This window comes from Pleurodeles waltl, chromosome 7 (assembly GCF_031143425.1).
Source record: "Pleurodeles waltl isolate 20211129_DDA chromosome 7, aPleWal1.hap1.20221129, whole genome shotgun sequence".
In the NCBI taxonomy this organism is placed as follows: domain Eukaryota; kingdom Metazoa; phylum Chordata; class Amphibia; order Caudata; family Salamandridae; genus Pleurodeles; species Pleurodeles waltl.
This window is the reverse complement of record NC_090446.1, coordinates 451,404,067-451,429,815: the sequence shown is the minus strand read 5'-3', so window position 1 is coordinate 451,429,815 and position 25,749 is coordinate 451,404,067. Positions and strand designations below refer to the sequence as shown.

General features: G+C 48.6%; 1 protein-coding gene across 3 annotated transcripts in view; it reads right to left on the bottom strand.

Annotated features, from left to right (window-relative positions):
* Positions 1–25,423, bottom strand: part of LOC138304172 (sulfotransferase 1C4-like) — a 239,774-nt gene extending 214,351 nt beyond the window's left edge. Inside the window, exon 1 of one of the 3 annotated variants that reach the window (XM_069244004.1) lies at positions 25,225–25,423. The gene's annotated coding sequence lies outside the window, so the exon portion shown is untranslated. The remainder of the gene's footprint in view (positions 1–25,224) is intronic. The other 2 variants (XM_069244003.1, XM_069244001.1) reach the window with 2 other exon arrangements.
* Between the last annotated feature and the right edge of the window lie 326 nt (positions 25,424–25,749).

The following is a 25,749-nucleotide window of genomic DNA, read 5'->3' as shown; positions in this document are numbered from 1 at the left end:
TGAGGACCATCACTCCTGTCCCTCCCAGGGGTCCCCTTTGCCCTCGGCACCTCTTCCTGTGTCCCCATTCTGCAAGAACTGTTGTTAGAGGACGCACTGGACGTTCTCAAGAACCTCTCTTTGGGGCAGATAGCATTGGCGCATGCCATCCAGAGTCTCTGTCAGTAACTCACACATGTGACTGACATCCTGGATTGCGTGCCCTCTGCTATGTCTGCCTCACTGAGAGGTTCTCTCTCTACTAGTGCCTTAGCTTACACCAGTGATTCTGGATTCGCCAAAGTCCTCAGACCATTCCTCCACCTGTCCTCCTTCAAAGCCCGGTTCCACAGACCTCCCCAATTTCTCCTCCAGGCCCAATTTCTTCACCTCCTTCCACCAATCTAACTCTCTCAACAACAACAAAATTCCTAAACATTCCCAAACCCATAGCCACTTCCACACTCCAAAATCTCACCTTTCCTGTCACCATCACTCCCCAGAACCACTGATCCTGCCTCTCCTAAAATAATCCTTAAAACCCAATCCTATCTCAAGGTGAAGGTGTCTGGACTACCATCTGCTCTGGAAAGACGGACAGCCCCCTGAGGAGGCGATTGCTGCAAATGTCGGGAGGCAAGCCAACACCTCAAGGTGGTCGTAAATAGACTGTGAAAGGACATTATTTTTTTCTGCTCTAGCCCCCGAATTTTATGTTTATTCATTTTTCTTTACAACACATTTTAGGACCCATAGGAAGAAGATTTCTGCAGTCACTCCATATTACTTTTAATATAAATTTATAACGGATTGTTTATTATTATTTGGATATATTTTATTTTTGAAATATTATAATGTTTGCCTATGTGATTGTGCATTTCATTACACTGCATTGGTTAACCAATAACTTTCATTTCCAGTTGCAAAGTGTTGCACTGGGGAGATTTCGTTCATTCCCTTCCTTATGTGTGGTAAAGATAGTGATTTTAGTGTTGTTATAAGGGCCTAGTGTGAATGGAACTCAGAGTGGAAGTGTCTGTGACCACATTAAACACCAGTATTTTTGTAATTAAATGTAGGAATAACTTGAGCTATTGTAGTTCACACACAGTCCATGCCATATATTATGTACGCCTACATGTAGGATAAAGATATGAATGCAATGTCTGCCATATGAGTGTGCCCAGTCTTTGGTATTGTGTGCCAGTTTTAAAGAGGTAACATACCATTGACTGTATAATCAAACATTTGCACTTAGAGGTGGTTAGATTCTGAACAGTTGTGTGATTTATGGTAAACATTCTGTAGGAGGCTGACCTGGTTTGTAGTGGGTACCTTGGGTACTTCCACTTTATACCAGGTCCAGTTATCCCTTATTAGTGAAGTAGTAGTGTTCTAGCAGCTTAGGCTGATAGAGGTAGCTATAGCAGAGCAGCTTATACTGAACTAGGAGACATGCAAAGCTCCTGCAATACCACTTATAGTTACACAGTACTTATACACAAGTAAAGACAATACTCAGTGCTACCAAAAATAAAGGTATTTATTTGGGTGACACAGTACCAAAAATATCTTAGAGGCAATACTCCTACTGGAGGTAAGTATTATACATAATGTATACACTAGACACCAAAATTAGACAAGTAAATAGTCATAGAACAGTGCAAACAATAACAAATGCTATAGAATGCAATGGGAGAAAATAGGCCTAGGGGCAACAGAAACCATTAACTAAGAAAGTGGAATTCAAATCACGAATTATCCCCTAGACAAGTGTAGTGTGTGCAGAATCGCTGGGAGAGTAAGAATACAGTAAAGGTAAGTAAATCACCTCACCCCAGAGCCCAGAAAAGCAGGAGTAAAGTAATGCAAGTTTCCTGAGGACATACTACACCTCGTGATTGGGATAGTGCAGTAACCAAGCAAGTCTGCAAACAACAACTGCTGGATTCCAGGACCTGAAGACCTGCAAAAGTAGGGGACCAAGTCCAAAAGTTGAAAGAAGTTCCAGGAAGGATAGGAGCCCCTGACAACCCAGAAGAGGGTGCAAAAGAAGAATCCCCGGTTAGTCAAAGACTGCAGGAATGAACCCTACGAAGACGCCAGTGGGTTTGTGCATGATGCAAAGGATGTCCCACGACGTGAAGATGGATGCAGATGTGATTTCATGTTGGAAGTCACCAACAAGCCTTGGTTACGACAAAAGAGCATTTTGCATCAAAATGGCACTGGCTAGACCCAGGAGGGACCTGGGGCCTCAACTCTGAATGAGGATGAAGAGGGGGCTCTCAGCACTTTAGAGAGCCCTCAGAATGCCAGACAGCACCCACAGGAGAACCAGGACATTGGGACAAAGGAGGTGAAAAACGCGGTTGGTGCAGCACAACAAAGGAAGGACCCACGCCGCCGGAGAACAACTCAGTGAGCTGAGTGTCGCAGGGTGGAGTGCTGGGGACCTGGGCCAGGTTGTGCATGAAGGAATTTTGCAAATAGTCCAAAGAGGCCTCAGGAGGTGCAGAAGACCCAGTACACAGGGGTATCATCCCTCTCAGGGAAGGCAAGGTCTTAACTCCTCCAAATTGTATCAGCAGGACCTCAGGACTGTCTATGTCGATGGGGTCCAACCTTTGTGTTGTTAGGAGCACGCTCATCGCTGTCAGAGGAGTCCAAGGGTACCAGTCGTCGTCTTAGAAGGTGCCTGCTGGAGCAGGGAGATTTCTTCGGTCCTTCTGGTGAAGGATGAAGACAGGGAGTCCTCAGAGTGTGCAAACCATGGAAACTATTACAGTTGATGTCTGGAGCTGAAGTTGCAGAGGAAAAGTATCACTTGTGGATACTTTGTTGCTGTTACAGCGGTTCTTGGAGCAGGCTACAGTTGATCCAAGGTCAGAGGATGTAGTAGTAGTTGCAGAGGATTCCTGAAGGAAACTTGCAAGCAGAATCTGAAGAGAACCCACAGGAGAGACCCTAGATAGCCCTGAGAGGGGGATTGGCTACCTTATCAGGTATGGACCTATCAGGAGAGGTCTCTGACGTCACCTGCTGCGAGTGGGCACTCAGAGCCCCCAAGAGTGCCCCCACACCTTGCAAAGCAAGATGGCTGAAGTCTGGGACACACTGGAGGTGCTCTGGGCACCACCCATAGGGTGGTGATGGACAGGGGAGTGGTCACTCCCCTTTCCTTTGTCCAGTTTCATGCCAGATCAGGGGACAAGGGGTCCCTGAACTGGTGTAGACTGGCTTATGCAAGGAGGGCACCATCTGTGCTCTTCAAAGCATTTCCAGAGGCTGGGGAGGCTACCCCTTCCCAGCCTGTAACACATATTTCCAAAGGGAGAGGGTGTAACACCCTGCTCTCAGAGGAAATGCTTTGTTCTGCCTTCCTGTGGTCTGAGCTGCTCCGACCCCAGGAGGGCAGAACCCTCTGTGTGAGGTGGCAGCAGCTTTAGCTGCAGTGCAAGCCTCAGAGAGCTGGTTTGGCAGTAATGGGGGTCCATGGTGAAGCCCCCAGGATGCATGGAATTGGCTCCCTAATACCAGATTAGGAAAGGGGGGACAATTCCCTGATCTTAGACATGTTACATGGCCATAATCAGAGTTACCGTTGTGAAGCTACATATAGGTATTGACCTATATGTAGTGCACACATGTAATGGCGTCCCCACACTCACAAAGTCCCGGGAAGTGGCCCTGAACTATTTGGGGGCACCTTTGCTAGTGCAAGGGTGCCCTTACACTTAGTAACTTTGCACCTAACTTTCAGCAAGTGAAGGTTAGACATATAGGTGACTTATAACTTTCTTAAGTGCAGTGAAAATGGCTGTGAAATAACAGGTGGGTTATTTCACGCAGGCTGCAATGGCAGGTCTGTGCAAGGGTTTGTCTGAGCTCCCTATGGGCGGCAAAGGAAATGCTGCATCCCACATGGATCTCCTGGAACCCCAATTCCCTGGGTACCTAGGTACCATATACTAGGGACTTATAAGGGGGTCCAGTGTGCCAACTAAAATTGGTAAATGAAGTCACTAGCCTACAGTGGCAAATTTAAAAGCAGAGAGAGCATAAGCACTGAGGTTCTGATTAGCAGAGCCACATTGACACAGGCAATCGCTATACAGACACACACATTAGGCCATAAACTATGAGCACTGGGGTCCTGACCAGCAGAATCCCAGTAAGACATGCAAAAACATACTGACATACAGGTAGAAATAGGGGTAACAAGATGGTACTTTCCTACACATTCCAAATGTAAAATAGTGTTATTATAATTATAATAAACAGCTGAGTCATACAGTGTAAGCATTACATATTTGCTGACCAAGTAATAGTTTCATAAATGCACATTCACTGACTGGTTTGAATGAGGGAGTTCAGTAAAATTGTATAAGGTGAGTTATTAATATCGGTATGTAATGTGAGACATGTTGCCAGAAAGGAAGAAATTGGTGTTAAATATTGTTTGATGTACATGAAGTTAATTTTAGTAGTACTGATAGTTAGAAAAGTGCCTTTCATTTTTTAAAATGTACTTGCCTTCTATTTTTTGTGAACTGTACTGTTGTTCATCCAGTACTGCCAGGTAGAGACCCAGGGCTTGGATTAAAAAGTCATGTTGATTGAGTAGATTTTATGGTAGTTGTGGGCAGGATTTGGCTATTTATACCTCTTTTGGACCTGGCCCTTTTTGCAGGGTCATACCCAAACTTTTTGCCTCCTTGCCCCTAGTTTATCTGACCTGTTTTTGTTGGCTTTGGAACTCTAGGCACTTTACCACTGCATGTGCTCTCTGTCTAAATTGTATTGGTGATTGGTTTATCCATGATTAGCATATCTGATTTACTGGCAAGTTCCAAGTAAAGTGCACAACAGGTGCCCAGGGCCTGTAAATCAAATGCTACTAGTGGGCCTGTAGCACTGATTGTGCCACCCATTTGAGTAGCCCCGTAAACATGTCTCAGACCTGCCATTGCTGTGTCCGTTAGTGCAGTCTTGCACTGCCAGTTTGACCTTCCCTTTTTCTACATGTATCACCCCTAAGGTAGATCCTAGTAGCCTCATGGGGGTAAAGTGCATTCAAAAGGTAGGGCATGTACTGATGTGTTTTATATGTCCTGATAGTGAAATACTGCCTGTTAGAAATGGGGTTTTTGGTTGGGAGTCAGGTGACCCTCTGTCCAAGCAAGAACCCTCACTCTAGTCATGGTAAGTCACACACAATCCAAAATTAGCCTGTGCCCACCCTCTGGTAGCTTGGCACGAGCAGTCAGGCTTAACTTAGAAGGCAATGTGTAAAGTATTTGTGCAATAAATCATACAATACCACCATATAGCACCACAAAAATACACCACACAGTGTTTAGAAAAATATATAATATTTATCAGGATAATTGTAGGTCAAAACGAATAAAGTTGCAATGTGAATTTGTAAAGATATCACTGAAAAGTGATAAAAAGTGTCTTAAGTCTTTCAAAAGCAAACAAAGGTGGTCATTCTGACCCTGGCGGTCTTTGACCGCCAGGGCGGAGGACCGCGGGAGCACCGCCGACAGGCCGGCGGTGCTCCAATGGGGATTCCGACCGCGGCGGTAAAGCCGCGGTCGGACCGGCACCACTGGCGGGGTCCCGCCAGTGTACCGCGGCCCCATTGAATCCTCCGCGGCGGCGCAGCTTGCTGCACCGCCGCGGGGATTCCGACCCCCCCTACCGCCATCCAGATCCCGGCGGTCGGACCGCCGAGATCCGGATGGCGGTAGGGGGGGTCGCGGGGCCCCTGGGGGCCCCTGCAGTGCCCATGCCACTGGCATGGGCATTGCAGGGGCCCCCGTAAGAGGGCCCCTACATGTATTTCACTGTCTGCTGCGCAGACAGTGAAATACGCGACGGGTGCAACTGCACCCGTCGCACAGCTTCCACTCCGCCGGCTCGATTCCGAGCCGGCTTCATCGTGGAAGCCTCTTTCCCGCTGGGCTGGCTGGCGGTCTGAAGGCGACCGCCCGCCAGCCCAGCGGGAAAGTCAGAATTACCGCCGCGGTCTTTCGACCGCGGAACGGTAACCTGACGGCGGGACTTTGGCGGGCGGCCTCCGCCACCCGCCAAGGTCAGAATGAGGGCCAAAGTCTCTTTCAAGCACAAAGTACCTGGTTTGGAGTGGAAAATCTCTGCAGAGGGCCGCAGAAGAAGAGATACGTGGAAAAATGGTGTGTGCGTCGATTTCTCCCCAGCACACACGGACCTGCGTCGTTATTTTTCACACGGGGAAGCCGTGCGTCGTTTTCCGACGCGCGGACAGTCTCTTTCTGTGGATCGTGGGGATTACCAGATGTCCCGGGTCAGTGCGTGGATTCTCCTGTTTGTTTTCCGGCTGCGCATCGTTCTGCGGGGCTGTGCATCGAAGTTTCGCTCTGACGGCAGGCGTCACGTCGATTTCTCCTCTGGAGGTCGGGCGGCGTTGTCCTTGCGAGGCCGTGCGTCGAAGTTCCGGTCGCCCCGAAGGCGTCGCGCTGATCAGCATCGGTGTGCGGTGTTTTTCTCGCCGCGGAACAAGCTGTGCATCGAAAATTTCGCCGCACGAAGCGTCCAAGTGAAAAAGAAAAGTCTTTTTGGTCCTGAGACTTCAGGGAACAGGAGGCAAGCTTTATCCAAGCCCTTGGAGAGCACTTTCACAGCCAGACAAGAGTTCAGCAAGGCAGCATTCCTTTTTGAAAGCAGACAGCTGAGTCCTTTGAGCAGCCAGGCAGTTCTTCTTGGCAGGATGTAGTTTCTGGTTCAGGTTTCTTCTCCAGCAAGTGTCTGATGAGGTAGGGCAGAGGCCCTGTTTTATACCCAATTGTGCCTTTGAAGTGGGGGAGACTTCAAAGAGTGGCTAAGAAGTGCACCAGGTCCCCTTCAGTTCAATCCTGTCTGCCAGGGTCCCAGTAGGGGGTGTGGCAGTCCTTTGTGTGAGAGCAGCCCCTCCACCCTCCCAGCCCAGGTAGACCCATTCAAAATGCAGATGTATGCAAGTGAGGCTGAGTACCCTGTGTTTGGGGTGTGTCTGTGTGAATACACAAGGAGCTGTCAACCAAGCCCAGCCAGACGTGGATTGTAAGGCACAGAAAGATTTAAGTGCTAAGAAATGCTCACTTTCTAAAAGTGGCATTTCTAGAATAGTAATATTAAATCCGACTTCACCAGTCAGCAGGATTTTGTATTACCATTCTGGCCATACTAAATATGACCTTCCTGCTCCTTTCAGATCAGCAGCTGCCACTTCAACAATGTATGAGGGCAGCCCCAATGTTAGCCTATGAAGGGAGCAGGCCTCACAGTAGTGTAAAAACGAATTTAGGAGTTTTACACTACCAAGACATATAACTACACAGGTACATGTCCTGCCTTTTACCCACACAGCACCCTGCTCTAGGGGTTACCTAGGGCACACATTAGGTGTGATTTATATGTAGAAAAAGGTGAGTTCTAGGCTTGGCAAGTACTTTTAAATGCCAAGTCGAAGTGGCAGTGAAACTGCACACACAGGCCTTGCAATCACAGGCCTGAGACAAGGTTAAGAGGGCTACTTAAGTGGGTGGCACAACCAGTGCTGCAGTCCCACTAGTAGCATTTAATCTACAGGCCCTAGGCACATATAGTACACATTACTAGGGACTTATAAGTAAATTAAATAGTCCAATCAGGTATTATCCAAAGTTACCATGTTTAAAAAAGGGAGAGAGCATGTGCACTTTAGCACTGGTTATCAGTGGTAAAGTGCGCAGAGTCTAAAAGCCAGCAAAACAGGGTCCAAAATGTGGAGGGAGGCAGGCAAAAAGTTAGGGGTGACCACCCTAAGGCATGTCAGGTCTAACATGTGTCCCCCCCCAGCTGAAAGTGGGGAGAGCTACCCGACCTCCTGGGAGCTCTCATTGCTAAGGCGGAAGTATCTGGAGAGACCATCAGCATTGGTGTGGTCAACCCCTGGGCGATGCTCCACCGTAAAGTCCATCCCCTGTAGGGAAATGGACCATCTCAACAGTTATGGATTCTCAACCCTCATCTGCATGAGCCATCTGAGGGGCCTGTGGTCTGTCTGAACCCGGAAGTGAGTCCCAAACAGGTAGGGTCTTAGCTTCTTCAGTGCCCAGACCACAGCAAATGCTTCTCTCTCAATAGCACTCCACCTTTGTTCCCGCGGTAATAGCCTTCTGCTAATAAAGACTACTGGTTGGTCTGAGCCCTCCTCATTCAGCTGAGCTAGAACAGCCCCTATGCCATGCTCTGAAGCGTCTGTCTGCACAATAAATTCCTGGGAGTAGTCAGGGGCCTTGAGCACGGGGGCCGTGCACATGGCTTCCTTCAGAGAATCAAAGGCTTTCTGACAGGCCTCTGTCCAATTCACCAACCTAGGTTGTTTCTTGGAAGTGAGTTCTGTCAAGGGGGACACAATGGTACCATAGCCCTTGAAGAACTTGTGGTAGTAACCAGTGAGGCCCAAAAAGGCTCTCACCTCAGTCTGTGTTTTAGGTGGTTACCAGGCCTTGATAGTTTCAATCTTGGCCTGGAGTGGCTGCACCCTGCCACCACCTACTAGGTGTCCCAAGTACACCACGGAACCCTGCCCAATCTGGCACTTACTATCCTTGATAGTCAGGCCTGCCTGTTGCAGAGCCTGAAGCACCTCCTTGAGGTGGAGCAGGTGTTCCTCCCAACTGGAACTGTAGACAGCTATGTCGTCCAGGTAAGATGCACAGAAGGCATCTTTACCAGCTAGGACCCCGTTAACCAACCGTTGGAAGGTAGCGGGGGCATTTTTCAGCCCAAATGGCATCACCCGGAATTGGTAATGGCCATCAGGGGTGGAAAAAGCGGACCTTTCTTTAGCCCCCTCAGTCAGGCCAATCTGCCAGTACCCGGAAGTAAGATCAAACGTACTCAGGAACTTGGCAACTTGGAACCAATACCACAGTGCTGGCCCAGGGACTACTGGATTTCTCAATAACCCCCAAAGTCAACATCTTGGAGACCTCCTCTTTGATGCTGGCCTTCACCTTATCTGACAAATCTATAAATTTTGTTCTTTACAGGGAGACTGTCACCTGTGTCAATGTCATGCACACAGAGGTGGGTTAGTCCAGGAGTAAGGGAGAACAGGGGGGAGAACTGCTCTAACAACTCATAGCAGTCCCCTCACTGGGTTGGAGTCAGAGAGAATGACACCCCCTACTGACCCATCCCCATCTTTGACAGCGAGGAGGTCGGGGAGAGGTTCGCTCTCCTCTTCCATGCCCTCATCTGTGACTAGGAGCATACTGACCTCAGACCTCTCAAAGTGAGGTTTGAGCCGGTTGTGATGGAGGACCCTTAGGGGGTGCCTAGGGGTCTTGAGGTCCACTAGGTAAGTGGCCTCCCCTTTACGCTCCTTGATCTCAAAGGGGCCAGTCCAGCGGTCCTGGAGAGCCCTGGGCTCTACTGGCTCCATCACCCAAACTTTGTCTCCAGGTGAGAACTCAACTAGAGTGGCCTTCTGGTCATACCACTCCTTCATCACCTCTTGACTGGCCTCGAGGTTACTCTGGGCCTGCTTCCAGAAGCGTTGGATTTGTTTGCGGAGGGCCAGCATGTAGCTGACCACATTCTGGGGAGGGGCCTGGGGAGCTTTCTCCCAGCCCTCCTTAACAATGCTTAGGGGTCCCCTGACAGGGTGACCATAGAGAAGCTCAAGGGGGCTGAACCCCACCCCTTTCTGGGGCATCTCTCTATAAGCAAACAACAGGCAGGGTAAGAGGACGTCCCACTTACGCCTCATGGCCTCAGTCAGGCCCCAATCATGCCTTTCAGGGTCTGGTTGAATCTCTCAACAAGCCCATTGGTTTGAGGATGATATATGGGTGGTAAACCGGTAGGTCACCCCACACTCATCCCACAGGGTCTTCATGTATGCAGACATGAAGTTTGTGCCCCTGTCAGACACAACCTCCTTAGGGAATCCCACACGGGTAAATATTCCCAACAGGGCTCTGGTCACCACTTGTGCAGTCACTGTTCTCAGAGGGATTGCCTCTGGATAGCGGGTGGCATGATCCACCAAAACCAGGATAAACCTGTTGCCCAAGGCAGTTTTGTGGTCCAAGGGACCAACAATGTCGATGCCCACCCTTTCAAAGGGGGTGCCAACGACTGGGAGTGGGAGCAGGGGAGCATTAAGCTGTTTCCCTGCCTTCCCACTAGCCTGGCAGGTGGGACAAGCTCTGCAGAAGTTATCTGAGGCTTTCCTCATTCTGGGCCAATGAAAGTGGGTGTCAAGCCTGACAAAGGTCTTGCTTTGGCCCAGGTGTCCTGCCAGGGGAATGTCGTGAGCCAGGCCTAGTAGGATTTTCCGGTAACACTGGGGGACCACCAGCACCCGGTGTGCCCCAGGACCTGGAATCTTACGCTCACTGTAAAGGAGATCATTCTCCCAGTAAATATGGTGAGCACCAGAGGTGTCACCTGCTGCGTGGTCTGTGGTCTGTGGCCTGCTTCCTCAGACCCTCAAGGGTGGGGCATTCTTTCTGCGCCTTGCAGAATGCTTCCCTGGTTGGCCCCCCTTCTACTTGCCAGCCAGCAAGTTCAGGTAGGTTACCCAGGGCAGCTATGTCCTCCCCGGTTGGCTCAGGGTCCTCCTCCTCCTCAGGGGCCTCGTCTACCACCGTGGGAACATTGGAGGCGGGGTTCCAGCATCCCTGGCCCTCCCTTTTGGCAGCTGTCTGGGCCATCTTTCCAGGCTCCAGACGCCCTTGACTCCCTTCCCAGGCAGCCATAGACCGTGTGGTCATGCAGACCCACTCAGGTAACCCTAATATCTCCAGTTGAGATCTGAGCTCTACTTCTTTCCAAGCAGTATGCTCAAGATCATTGCCTAACAGACAATATACAGGCATGGCAGGACTCACAGCTACTTTCAGAGTACCAGAGACCCCCCCCCCCCACTCAAAGGGAACCAGAGCCACCGGTAGGTGACTCTCACGATTGTTAGCGACTATGACCTGGTGGAATGTATTGGAGACTATCTGCTCTGTTGACACCAGCTGACTCTGGATAGTAGTCATACTGGCTCCTGTGTCACGCAGAGCCTCCACCTTCTGCCCATAAATGGTGACCCACTGCCTGTACTTGGAAGTATTTCGGGGCATGTCGGCTTTGGGCACCATTTCTCTTTCTCCCAGGGACACTAGGGAAATCTCTACCTGCTCCCCAAAGCTAGCTGGGTCCATCTCCCCCCCAAGCGCTACACTAGTCAACCCAGGTGTCTGTCCGGTAGTGGACGGTGCCCTCTTGGAGCACTGGGGGTCGCCTTTATAGTGACCATACTGGTAACACTCCATGCATTTGGGGTTGGATTTCCCTTACCTATCATATGTCCCTGGCTTTTTCCCAAATCTGGAAAAGGAATGGTTGCCACCCCCTCCCTGGGAATTCTTTTGGGGACCTTTTGAGAGTTCCTTATCTGTAAGTTTTTCTCCCCCCTCTTTCTTCTGTTGGGAACCCTGACCACTTTTGTGGGTGTCCCCCCCAAGTACCTTTGTGGACACTCTAGTGCTAACCCAGAGGTCCGCCTCCTTAGCAAGCTTCCTGGGATCAGTCAGCTTACTATCTACCAAGTGCTGGCGCAACTCTGTATAGGTAACATTGAGTATATGCTCTCTCAGAATCAAGTCATATAGCCCTTTATAATTATCTACTTTGTTGCCTTGCACCCATCCATTCAGTGCCTTACTGGAAAAGTCAACGAAATCTACCCATGTTTGTGTGGTTTGTTTGGTGCTGTCCCTGAACCTCTGACGGTATCACTCAGGGGTCAGCCCAAACTTGGCAAGTAAAGTGGCTTTCTGAAGTGGGTATGTGCTTTGATCGGTTGATCCAATGTGAGAAGTGTGTCCCTTCCCAATGGCGGCACATAACCCCACATAGCTACCCCCCATTGCCCTTCAGGAACCTCATGAGCCCTTAGTGCAACTTCATAAGCAGCTAACCATTTATCTATGTCATCTCCCACCACAAAACTGGGCACCACATTTTTGGGTATACGAACCTTCTTTTCTCCAGCAGGTCCTGTCTGTATGCTGCCACCATTATTGCTGGATTCAGACTGTCTCGCCTTGATCTCCAGCTCCTTGAGACTCAGTTCATGAGCCAACAATAGTTTCTTTTCAGCCAAAGCTCTTTCAGCTTCCACCTGTTTGGCTGCTCTTTCAGCTTCAGCTTGTTTGGCTGCCCTTTCAGCTTCACCTTCAATCTGTTTGGCTGCTCTTTCAGCTTCAATCTGTTTGGCTGCTCTTTCAGCCTCAGCTTGCTTGGCTTCTCTCTCTGCCTTTCTTTCCTCCTATTGAGCCTCAATTTTCATTTTTGCCATTTGCAATTTGAACTCCCTTTCCTCTCTCCTTTCCTCTGCGGTCAGGCTTTGCACAGAGACACTGCTCCCTGGTCTGGAAGGGGGCACCATTGCAGTGGTAACATCATCCACAGATAGCAACAAATCCTCTGAGGGGTCATTTTCTGGCTCCTCTTCCTCGTCATCCTCTTCTAAATGGGCTTCTGCCCAGGCACTCAGCGCCACTTGAAAGTCCTCCTTTTTGGAGCCCCCTTGGGTGGGTACCCTCATTGCCCTGCAGAACCCTCTTAGCTGTTTGACCGTATATGTATCCAACAGGACTAGGTCAAAGTCTCCCATTTGAGACCCAGTCAGAGACATGTTGAGTGAGGATTTCGTTTTTGAAAATTGTCAGGAAAAAACGAATTTGCAAAAAGAGATAAAAATCAAGTTGACCTTCAACTGTGGGTAGGTAGTGAAATACTTAGCTACTGTATGTCACTGCACGAATACAAGTCCTATACTCACCGCTGATCACCAATGTTAGAAATGGGTTTTTTGGTTGGCAGTCAGGTTACCCTCTGTCCAAGCAAGAACCCTCACTCTAGTCAGGGTAAGTCACACACAATCCAAAATTAGCCTGTGCCAACCCTCTGGTAGCTTGGCACGAGCAGTCAGGCTTAACTTAGAAGGCAATGTGTAAAGTATTTGTGCAATAAATCATACAATACCACAATATAGCACCACAAAAATACACCACACAGTGTTTAGAAAAATATATAATATTTATCAGGATAATTGTAGGTCAAAACGAATAAAGTTGCAATGTGAATTTGTAAAGATATCACTGAAAGTGATATAAAGTGTCTTAAGTCTTTAAAAAGCAAACAAAGGGGGTCATTCTGCCCCTGGCGGTCCATGACCGCCATGGCGGAGGGCGGCGGAAGCACCGCCAACAGGCTGGCGGTGCTTCCTGGGCGATTCTGACTACGGCGGTGAAGCCGCAGTCAGAAAAGGGGAGCCGGCGGTTTCCCGCCGGTTTCCCGCTGGCCCAGGGTATCCGCCATGGGGATTCCGACCGCCTTCCCGCCAGCCTGTTTCTGGCGGTGTCCCGCGCCCCTTGCCCCTCCTCTTGGCAGCTCTCTGGGCCCTTGTTCCAGGCTCCAGATGCCCTTGACTTCCCTCTCGGTCAGCCATGGACCGTGTGGTCATGCAGACCCACTCAGGTAACCCTAATATCTCCAGGTGAGATCTGAGCTCTACTTCTTTCCAAGCAGTATGCTCAAGATCATTGCCTAACAGACAATCTACAGGCATGGTAGGACTCACAGCTACTTTCAGAGTACCAGAGACCCCCCCCCCACTCAAAGGGAACCAGAGCCACCGGTAGGTGACTCTCACGATTGTTAGCGACTATGACCTGGTGGAATGTATTGGGGACTATCTGCTCTGTTGACACCAGCTGACTCTGGATAGTAGTCATACTGGCTCCTGTGTCACGCAGAGCTTCCACCTTCTGCCCATTAATGGTGACCCACTGCCTGTACTTGGAAGTATTTCGGGGCATGTGGGCTTTGGGCCCCATTTCTCTTTCTCCCAGGGACACTAGGGAAATCTCTAACTGCTCCCCAAAGCTAGCTGGGCCCATCTCCCCCCCAAGCGCTACACTAGTCAACCCAGGTGTCTGTCCGGTAGTGGACGGTGCCCTCTTGGAGCACTGGGGGTCGCCTTTATAGTGACCATACTGGTAACACTCCATGCATTTGGGGTTGGATTTCCCTGACCTATCATATGTCCCTGGCTTTTTCCCAAATCTGGAAAAGGAATGGTTGCCACCCCCACCCTGGGAATTCTTTTGGGGGCCTTTTGAGAGTTCCTTATCTGTAAGTTTATCTCCCCCTCTTTCTTCTGTTGGGAACCCTGACCACTTTTGTGGGTGTCCCCCCCAGGTACCTTTTTGGACACTCTGGTGCTAACCCAGAGGTCCGCCTCCTCAGCAAGCTTCCTGGGATCAGTCAGCTTACTATCTACCAAGTGCTGGCGCAACTCTGTATAGGTAACATTGAGTATATGCTCTCTCAGAATCAAGTCATATAGCCCTTTATAATTATCTACTTTGTTGCCCCGCACCCATCCATTCAGTGCCTTACTGGAAAAGTCAAAGAAATCTACCCATGTTTGTGTGGTTTGTTTGGTGCTGTCCCTGAACCTCTGACGGTATCCCTCAGGGGTCAGCCCAAACTTGGCAAGTAAAGTGGCTTTCTGAAGTGGGTATGTGCTTTGATCAGGTTGATCCAATGTGAGAAGTGTGTCCCTCCCCAATGGCGGCACATAACCCCACATAGCTACCCCCCATTGCCCTTCAGGAACCTCATGAGCCCTTAGTGCAACTTCATAAGCAGCTAACCATTTATCTATGTCATCTCCCACCACAAAACTGGGCACCACATTTTTGGGTACACAAACCTTCTTTTCTCCAGCAGGTCCTGTCTGTATGCTGCCACCATTATTGCTGGATTCAGACTGTCTCGCCTTGATCTCCAGCTCCTTGAGACTCAGTTTATGAGCCAACAATAGTTTCTTTTCAGCCAAAGCTCTTTCAGCTTCCACCTACTTGGCTGATCTTTCAGCTTCAGCTTGTTTGGCTGCCCTTTCAGCTTCAACTTCAATCTGTTTGGCTGCTCTTTCAGCTTCAATCTGTTTTGCTGCTCTTTCAGCCTCAGCTTGCTTGGCTTCTCTCTCTGCCTTTCTTTCCTCTTGTTGAGCCTCAATTTTCAGTTTTGCCATTTGCAATTGGAACTCCCTTTCCTCTGTGGTCAGGCTTTGCACAGAGACACTGCTCCCTGGTCTGGAAGGGGACACAATTGCAGTGGTAACATCATCCACAGATAGCAACAAATCCTCTGAGGGGCCATTTTCTGGCTCCTCTTCCTCATCATCCTCTTCTAAATGGGCTTCTACCCAGGCACTCAGCGCCACTTGAAAGTCCTCCTTTTTGGAGCCCCCTTGGGTGGGTACCCTCATTGCCCTGCAGAACCCTCTTAGCTGTTTGACCGTATATGTATCCAACAGGACTAGGTCAAAGTCTCCCATTTGAGACCCAGTCAGAGACATGTTGAGTGAGGATTTAGTTTTTGAAAATTGTCAGGAAAAAAACGAATTTGCAAAAAGACATAAAAATCAAGTTGACCTTCAACTGTGGGTAGGTAGTGAAATACTTAGCTACTGTATGTCACTGCACAAATACAAGTCCTATCCTCACCGCTGATCACCAATGTTAGAAATTGGGTTTTTGGTTGGCAGTCAGGTTACCCTCTGTCCAAGCAAGAACCCTCACTCTAGTCAGGGTAAGTCACACACAATCCAAAATTAGCCTGTGCTGACCCTCTGGTAGCTTGGCACGAGCAGTCAGGCTTAACTTAGAAGGCAATGTGTAAAGTATTTGTGCAATAAATCATACAATACCACCATATAGCACCACACAAATACACCACACAGTGTTTAGAAAAATATATAATATTTTAGGTCAAAACGAATAAAGTTGCAATGTGAATTTGTAAAGATATCACTGAAAAGTGATATAAAGTGTCTTAAGTCTTTAAAAAGCAAACAAAGGGGGTCATTCTGACCCTGGCGGTCATTGCTTGGCAGACACTGAAAATCGCGACGGGTGCCACTGCACCCGTCGCACCCCAGCAACTCCGCTGGCTCCATTCGGAGCCGGCTTCATCGTTGCTGGGTCTGTCCCGCTGGGCCGGCGGGCGGCCTTTTGGCGGTCGCCCGCTGCCCCAGCGGGAAAGTCAGAATGACCGCCGCGGTCATTTGACCGCGGTGCGGTCTTCTGGGGGTCTCTGCCCGGCGGGCAGCGCCCACCGCCCGCCGGGGTCGGAATGACCCCCAAAGTCTCTTTCAAGCACAAATTACCTGGTTTGGAGTGGAAAGTCTCTGCAGAGGGCCGCAGAAGAAGAGATACGTGGAAAAATGGTGTGTGCATCGATTTCTCCCCAGCACACACGGACTTGCGTCGTTATTTTTCACGCGGGGAAGTGGTGCGTCGTTTCCGGCGCGCGGACAGTCTCTTTCTGTGGATCGCGGGGATTACCAGATGTCCCGGGTCTGTGCGTGCATTCTCCTGCTTGTTTTCCAGGCTGCGCGTCGTTCTGCGGGGCTGTGCGTCGAAGTTTCGCTCTCACGGCAGGCGTTGTGTCGATTTCTCCTCTGGAGGACGGGCGGCGTTGTCCTTGCAAGGCCGTGCGTCGAAGTTCCGGTAGTCCCGAAGGCGTCGCGTCGATCAGCGTCGGTGTGCGGCGTTTTTCTTGCCGCCGAACAAGCTGTGCGTCAAAAATTTCGAGAGCAGTCTTTTTGGTCCTGAGACTTCAGGGAACAGGAGGCAAGCTCTATCCAAGCCCTTGGAGAGCACTTTCACAGCCAGACAAGAGTTCAGCAAGGCAGCAGGCCAACAGCAAGGCAGCAGTCCTTTGTATAAAGCAGACAGGTGAGTCCTTTGAGCAGCCAGGCAGTTCGTCTTGGCAGGATGTAGTTTCTGGTTCAGGTTTCTTCTCCAGCAAGTGTCTGATGAGGTAGGGCAGAGGCCCTGTTTTATACCCAATTGTGCCTTTGAAGTGGGGGAGACTTCAAAGAGTGGCTAAGAAGTGCACCAGGTCCCCTTCAGTTCAATCCTGTCTGCCAGGGTCCCAGTAGGGGGTGTGGCAGTCCTTTGTGTGAGAGCAGGCCCTCCACCCTCCCAGCCCAGGAAGACCCATTCAAAATGCAGATGTATGCAAGTGAGGTTGAGTACCCTGTGTTTGGGGTGTGTCTGAGTGAATGCACAAGGAGCTGTCAACCAAGCCCAGCCAGACGTGGATTGTAAAGCACAGAAAGATTTGAGTGCAAAGAAATGCTCACTTTCTAAAAGTGGCATTTCTAGAATAGTAATATTAAATCCGACTTCACCAGTCAGCAGGATTTTGTATTACCATTCTGGCCATACTAAATATGACCTTCCTGCTCCTTTCAGATCAGCAGCTGCCACTTCAACAATGTATGAGGGCAGCCCCAATGTTAGCCTAGCCTATGAAGGGAGCAGGCCTCATAGTAGTGTAAAAACGAATTTAGGAGTTTTACACTACCAAGACATATAACTACACAGGTACATGTCCTGCCTTTTACCCACACAGCACCCTGCTCTAGGGGTTACCTAGGGCACACATTAGGGGTGATTTATATGTAGAAAAAGGGGAGTTCTAAGCTTGGCAAGTACTTTTAAATGCGAAGTGGCATGGAAACTGCACACACAGGCCTTGCAATGTCAGGCCTGAGACAAGGTTAAGGGGGCTACTTAAGTGGGTGGCACAACCAGTGCTGCAGGCCCACTAGTAGCATTTAATCTACAGGCCCTAGGCACATATAGTGCACATTACTAGGGACCTATAAGTAAATTAATTAGTCCAATCAGGTATGAACCAAAGTTACCATGTTTAAAAAAGGGAGAGAGCATATGCACTTTAGCACTGGTTAGCAGTGGTAAAGTGCGCAGAGTCCAAAAAGTGGAGGGAGGCAGGCAAAAAGTTAGGGGTGACCACCCTAAGGCATGTCAGGTCTAACACTGCCAAATTCGGTTTTCACTATTGCAAGGCCTATCTCTCGCATAGGTTAACATGGGGATTGCCTTTAAATACCTTTTAAGAGAGGTTTCCCATTAGGAGCAAATGGAGATATTGGGTTTGGGGTCTCTGAACTCACAAAATACAAATACATCTTTTGGTAGTGGGTTTTTAGATTGTGAGTTTGAAAATGTCACTTGTTATCCTGATGAGTCTTCCTGGGCTAGGGTGTGAGGGAGGAGCTGACATCTGCAATTGAAAGGGATGTGCCCGACCTCACACAATACTGTCTCCAACCCCCTAGAGTGTGGCTGGAGCAGGGCAAGGATGAAGCGCGGTCTTGGGCATCACAAAGACGTTCTTTTGAAGTTTGCAGAAATTAGTATAAGTATTGGACTACTGACCCCACAACTTTAGATTACTTCTGGCTCAAGAGGAACCTCTGCCAAGGAGAAGAGCTTGATGCTTGAGAAGGACGTGTCTCTCTGCCTGTTGCTTTGCTGTGCTGGCCCGCTGCTTCTGCTTCTGCCTTAAGAGGGAAAGGGCTAGACTTTTCTTTCTGAAATCCTACTTGTGAAGTTTCTCCAAGGGCTTGGACTGAGCTTGCCCCCTGTTCTGAAGTCTCAGGGCCATCAAAGACTTAGGGCCTGATTCAGACCTTGGCGGACGGCGGAGGCCGTCCGCCAAGGTCCCGCCGACAAATGACCGCACCGCGGTCAAAAGACCGCGGCGGCCATTCAAACATTTCCGCTGGGCCGGCGGGCGCTCTCCAAAAGAGCGCCCGCCGGCACAGCGGAAATGCCCCTGCAACGTGGATGCCGGCTCAGAATTGAGCCGGCGTAGTTGCAGGGGTGCGACGGGTGCAGTTGCACCCATCGCGTATTTCAGTGTCTGCAAAGCAGACACTGAAATACTTTGTGGGGCCCTCTTACGGGGGCCCCTGCAGTGCCCATGCCATTGGCATGGGCACTGCAGGGGCCCCCAGGGGCCCCGCGGCACCCCCTACCGCCATCCTGTTCATGGCGGGTTTCCCGCCATGAACAGGATGGCGGTAGGGGGTGTCTGAATCCCCATGGCGGCGGAGCGCGCTCCGCCGCCATGGAGGATTCAATCGGGCAGCGGTAAACCGGCGGGAGACCGCCGGTTTACCCTTTCTGACCGCGGCTGAACCGCTGCGGTCAGAATGCCCTTGGGAGCACCGCCAGCCTGTTGGCGGTGCTCCCGTGGTCGGTGACCCTGGCGGTCACCGGCCGCCAGGGTCAGAATGACCCCCTTAATCTGTCAGCACCTGGGCTTTCTTGCTAAGCCCCTGGCTTGAGAGGTGGTGCCACATCCAGTCCCTTGGCCCTTGAAAGAAGTTGGTGAATCCAAGGTAAAAATCCAAGCACCGGATCCAAGCGGCAGAAAAATCGATGCAGCACCTGCACTGCGGCTGAAAATTTTACACAGCCAGTGAAATTGACACATCACCAGCTCAGTGTGGATTCATTGCTGCTGTGCATTCACAAATTCCACACATCGCCCCTGAGCTTCAAAATCTTCAACATCAGTGCACGGCCCTGAGGCTGCTTGTCCGGAAACCAACAAATTGCTTACCGGGTGAAGAATTGATGCACCGCCTCACTTGCGTGTAAGGGATTGATGCATTACTTGCTTTTCCGATGCATGCTCACCCATGCAGCTTTATTTTTGATGCATACCAGGTACGTTGTGCTAAAACAACGCTCCATTGATTTCTATGGATTAAGACTCTTTTTAATTTAAAAAGTCATATCTTTGCTTGTGTATGTTGGATTTTTGTTGTGTTGGTTTTGTATGATTTAGATAAATATTGATTATTTTTCTAAACTGATGTGTAGTACTTTTCTGGTGTTTTCACTGTGTTACTGTGTGTGTTTGTAAAAAATACTTTACACATTGCCTCTGAAATCAGCCTGACTGCATGTGCCAAGCTACCAAGGAGGTGAGCAGGGGTTATCTGAGCTGTGTATCAGCTGACTAGAGTGAGGGTCCCTACTTCGACAAGGTGTAAACTCACAGCCAACTAGAGACCCCATTTGTAACATCCTCTAACACAGGTACATGTAGAGGATGAACTGCCATGTTTCCATCAACATAAATTATACTCGAGATATGGTGACCAGAGCAGTGGCTGCTGTAAATCTAACAGACGGACCACCTAGGAAGCCAATGGTTAAACAAATGGTTTTAACGACTTGTCCACATCTGCCAAACTCAAAATCAGGCCCGAGTATCCTAACACAAGCGTAAAGAGCAGACTACAATAGCAGGGATCATACATTCCGAGCAGATACCAAAGCATGATGGTACTTTAAAGTGGGAGTGGAAATGTCACTCCAAACTTATCTCGAGAGCAAAGGGTAGTGTGCTAAAAGCACCTCCCTAGTTTGAGTTGGCCAGAGGTCTACTTGGCAGGCATTGATAAAAGAACCCTAAAAGCCAACACTTCCTCTCTCGCAGTGCCAACTGCACAAAAATAAATATGCAGCTGGTGCAGTCGCACTGCAATAAAGAATCCTAAGCACTCGCACTTGCCCTTTCCCAGCGCCATCACAATAAATGTGCTGCTGCTTCAGTGGCACCTCGGCTCCAAGGCGCGAGGCGTCCTTGGAACCATGATTATTGCTGACTACCATAGCAGCAGTCCGTACCTCACGAGGTACACGTGACCAGAGCGACAACTCAGTAGGGGTCGCTGAGGGAGTTCAGCGGTGGCTAGTAAGAAGGGTCGGAGAGCAGAGGTACTTTTAGAAGTCGCACTGAAGCAGCAGATTGTGGACACAACGTGATTGGTCCCGGACCCGTCTTTCCATCTCACCTCATTCGGCAGCGAATAGATCTTAAAGGGTTAGATAGCACACCTGAAGAGTGTTTCAACTAAGTCCAATGAGAAAGACAGAAGTAGCGTGACAATTCTTCCATTGTTTACTCTGGCCAATGTTTAACTTCGAAGCTCATACTATATCTGGGGCAGTAACTTTTGAACTTTAGCGGTACAATGCCAACTTTATTTCTTTATCGCACAACTGATTGCACTATTTCTATCCCAGCACTGACACACAGCTGTAGCTCAGCCTGAAGACATTAGTCTTGACACTATGCTGTACCCCTCTATTCATGAACTGGGGAATACACCCATTTGAAAATGCACCGTAATCTCCAGCTGTGCCCGCTCCTGTTGTACTATTATACATGCACAACTCTGCAACCGAACCTCAGTACACATCTGCACACCCCACTCGTCCAGTATTGGGGTGCCTGCAGTTCCTCCACTGCACCACATCATGACCTGAGCCCAGTACTTTAATACATGCAGCCCGCCAAAACACAAACCCGTTGGTCTTCGAGTGTTACAGCACACATACACCTCTGGAAACTGTGATGGACACTTCCAGCACTTCACAGCCAGCCAGTCAGACTGCTAAAGGCTAGTAACAGCTTCAGTAAGTCAAAACGTACATTCCCTTAACTGTGGAAACACATCCATTTAAACATCTGTGCTCGGTAAGGTGACTTTGGAAAAGAGTTTGTAAAGCGTAAGGTTTCAAGAGAGGAGCAACTTACTTTGAATTGCACATATTGGGCGCTGTGATGTAATGGTAACCATTTCAGTTAAAAAGGCTGCATTAAATCAAGCAAATAGAATTCAGTGGCGACACCGCTGTAATTAGCTGCTTTGGTTTGCACCGACGAAGGCCCAGCTTTACAGTTCGTTGATTAGACTGGGCATTATTTCTGTTCTCGTTTTTATCCAGATGTCCCTGGAAATGCAAGGTCCATTCATGTAAACTGAATGCATTACAAGTTTGACTTGAATGGCTTACTTCGTAAAAAAGCTAAGGCCCATATTTATACTTTTTAGCGCCGCATTTGCGCCGCTTTTTGACGCAAAAACGGCGCAAACTTGCAAAATCCAATTGTATTTTGCAAGTTTGCGCCGTTTTTGCGTCAAAAAGCGGCGCAAATGCGGCGCTAAAAAAGTATAAATATGGGCCATATATGTTTTGTAAAATAACCCACATTTTTTAGGACTTTCAAAGTGGAGAGGGAAAGTGTGTGTGTGTTTTTGTCTTTGTGTATGTACAAATTCCTGTTGAAATTCGACAAACTTTTAACTAAACCCGACTGAAAGCAACTGTGCCTAACTGTTTATCAGTAAATACATTTATTAGGGGAGTGCAACACCCCAAACAACCCCCTCCCCCCCCCCCCCCGAAGCTACGCCCCTATGGATGAACCTGTCATATGCTGCCACCATTCCTCAGCAAGGCTGCCTGCCATTCGTTCAGTGGGACAATGCCAGTATTTTCCAAAAGAGCTCACATACTTTTAAAAGGGCTGGTTCAACATTTCTTTCCAGGGGGACATATGTCGCATGGAGACAGTACTAATGCTATCAGCAGGACTGATATACTTCTAACTGGATAATGCTACTGTTTTTCTGCCGGATTAAGGTATTTTATGACTAAATAATTACACAAACCACATATTTTTAGCACATTGAATGCTTACCATGGCACACATTTAAATGTCTTGTCAGGGTTCAAGGCGTGAGAGCCGAAGTGAAGCTTTTCGTGCAGCTTCTTTGTCATTTCAAACCTCATGTATTAGTTACTTAGTATAACTTCTAAGAAACGCCAGAATATAGAAACTGCAAGATCCACACGCCCCTCATTTTACGCTCTGTGAAATTTTAGGAAATTAAATCAACTTTAAAGAACAGCCCCATCATTGCCATTAAGTCTCTGTAAAGGGCAGCGCCCATAACCTGTATACCACCCGAAAGGTAGGGTGCCACTGCACCACACAGGTAACATAACATAACAATGACAGCTCAGCTGACGTGTGAATGGAGAGAATTAGCATTTTCCTATCACAAAGCTTCGGTGTTCTTGCCAGTGTCTCCGTGAATAAAACATTAAAGTGGTGTGTGGAATGCTTGAATTAATCTTAGCCGCTGGTAAAATTACTTGGAGCCATTTTCCATTCCATCCTTTTTTGACCAATATACTACTTCAAACATTGACCAGCCAAATGCAAATCAGCCTTAATTCTGCTGTAAAAGAAGCGTTTTCATCCGAACTGCCAGGCAAGGTTTCCCTCTGAACGGTAAACAAGCAACATCGGACCATTTGGGGCTTAGTCGGACCTTTTCAGTGGGCTGTAGCTGACCTGGGCAGCAATCACCAGTGGCTGAGATTAATTCGACTGTTCACCCATCACTTTGTTGCTTGTTGCCATTCTTTCAGGTCATTTAAGGACACATTTTCCATTCATCCTTTATCAAGTCACTCCTGGTTTTATTCAGAGTCGAACACAGCATTTATTCCATCAGGTATCTCCCCAGTGGTCTGGAGCCCTTAGAGGCTGATTTTAAAAGCCCTGAGCACCGCCTAGTGCCTCTTTCACTCTCACCAGTTCATGAGCTTATTTGCAGGTGGCACTGGGAGGCTTCAACTGAGCAATTTTGTTAAGGCGCCTTTTGGTTCGACAGTTCATCCCTGATTTAATTTGACCCCAACCTGTGAGTGCTCAGACTCAATTCCAGTGCTGAAAATGTAGCGCTTTCACAATTTTGAACTGTGCCAAAGCCGGCAATACTCGTATCTTACAAAGACCAGCAATCATGATCTGCATCTCTCTCAGTTATCCAGGACTGGGACCCAGAAACCTGTCTACCAGTACATCTTAATTCAGATCTGCAAACCCCCACCTTCTCTGAATCACAACTGTGCCTTGTCTAGCATAGCTAGTAGCGGGGTTATGGAACAATTTTCGGAGTGGGGTGCTGTCATCAATGTTGCTTCATTGAAGTCATAGGGATTGTGAAAATCCAAGAGTCACACAAAGACCAAGCACAGCAAATGTGCCACACCCTTTCAGCAGGAAAGCGGTAAGGGTGTAATATTTGTCTGATGGTGCGTTTTGGAGCACACTGTCTCAGTATCACTAAAGCATGGTGAGATAGCTCATTGTCATTTACAGACAGCACTTTTTCTGTCAAAATGGCTTCCACATTTGGAACCATATAGTTTGACTGGTTAAACAATCTGAAATCCAAATGATAATGTGTGGAAAACTTGTTTTAGCACATCTTCATCATTTGCGCCTCACTAAGTAAAGTGTCTTGCAAGATTGTCACAAAGTTCACTTTGCAAAATCCTCTCACTTTGCAGTCAGAGAAAAAAATAAACAGCAACATCCTTTGAAAAGGATAAGTAGCAATTTGTCAGAAGACATAAAGTGAAATTTGACCTCTGTCTTTGAACGCACTGCAAATGAGACAAGATGTAAACAAACTATAAAGGCATCTTTGTTACTATGACATCTTCTGAAGGATAGCATGGTTATTTTGGGAGTGCTGCAGCATCCCCATCCCTACTTCCAGGACCTATGGCTAGTGGCGTGGGGTAGCCAACACACAGTTACACCAATGAACGCCAGTTCTGCACTGTAAACTCGACTCTGTTTTTCTACTACTGACGCCAACACGCACAGATCTGGCAAGACACATAAAATCTTACTGACAGCATACCTTGCCATTTCAATGCTGTGGGGACACACAGCTCCGCCAAAGCACCTCAGCCAACTGACCTGTAGCATCTGATGCTATATTAGCATTGCCGCTAACTGTGCCCTCACCCAGAGGAGGGCAGATCCACCATATTTACGTAAAAGAGCCAAACTATGGGTCTGTCTTGGTCCCACGAGCCAAAGAACAAGTCAGTCCATTGTTAGACCCATCGTGTCTACTAGACACAGCTGCCCTTTCTAATTCTGTACTTAAATAAAATTGTGAGTTCTGTGGAGGAATTAAAACGCTCATATCACTTTACATTTGTTCTCGTATTATGTAATGTCATCTCTCCATTATAAAGGATGCTATTTTTTTCTCTTTTACAAAAAAGCATGATAAAGGTGCTGATAAATTAGCGGTCTGGCTGGGCTGTGGCTCATTCTTCTAATGGCCAGACCTTGCCTGGGCCTTGCGAGGCTCGAGCTTGCCTTGATGACACGCCCACCTGCAGACGCACCTAAACCCTCGGACACAGGATTTCCTGCTATGTCGGTATCCAGGTTCCCCTAACTCTGCCAACGCACCGCATTCCTAACCTCTGAGAGGCACCGATATTTCCATATTGGGATCTACACACAGTTCTGCCAATTGACCTCAGCAGCAAAATGTAGCAACCCCTGCTCTCCCGGTACTGGGCTCCGCACATTAATAAGCTGGCCATTTCAGTCGTGGCCTGAGGACAACAAACAGCTCTGCCAGTGCACCTCATGTCTTACCTGCCGCGGTTATCCTAGTACAGGGATCCGCACAAAATTCCGCTGATGCACTATGGTCTCTTGATCTGCAGCATCCAGGCTCTGCTCAGTATTGGCATTGGAGGCGACTCTGCTCCCGTTGCAGCCACAGAGCTGTTTAGCAACAGCCTAGCTCAAGCTTGAACTTTTCCCCTGTGTGATATTATAGCAGAGGAGGAGGGGCCTTGAAAGGGATGTGTTTTGTGGAAGGGGTGGGACTTCTGGAATAGTCGTATTCGGAGTTGAGGCAAAGAAATAGGGACACATATTAGAAGATACAATACTTATTATTCTAACTTCAGTTTTGGAATATTTGGGTACAATTTATTATCTGGTGTTCTTGCTGTAGTGTCTGCAAGGAGAGAGCGCGAATGAAAGCATATAGAACGCCAGTACTGCCTGAGCAGTGGCACCTGCCCTACCCAACTGAACAAACAGTACCCGGGAGTGCCTCCTGTGTCGTGAGGAGGTTGCCATTTCACAACAGTTTACAAACGTGCAGGCTCT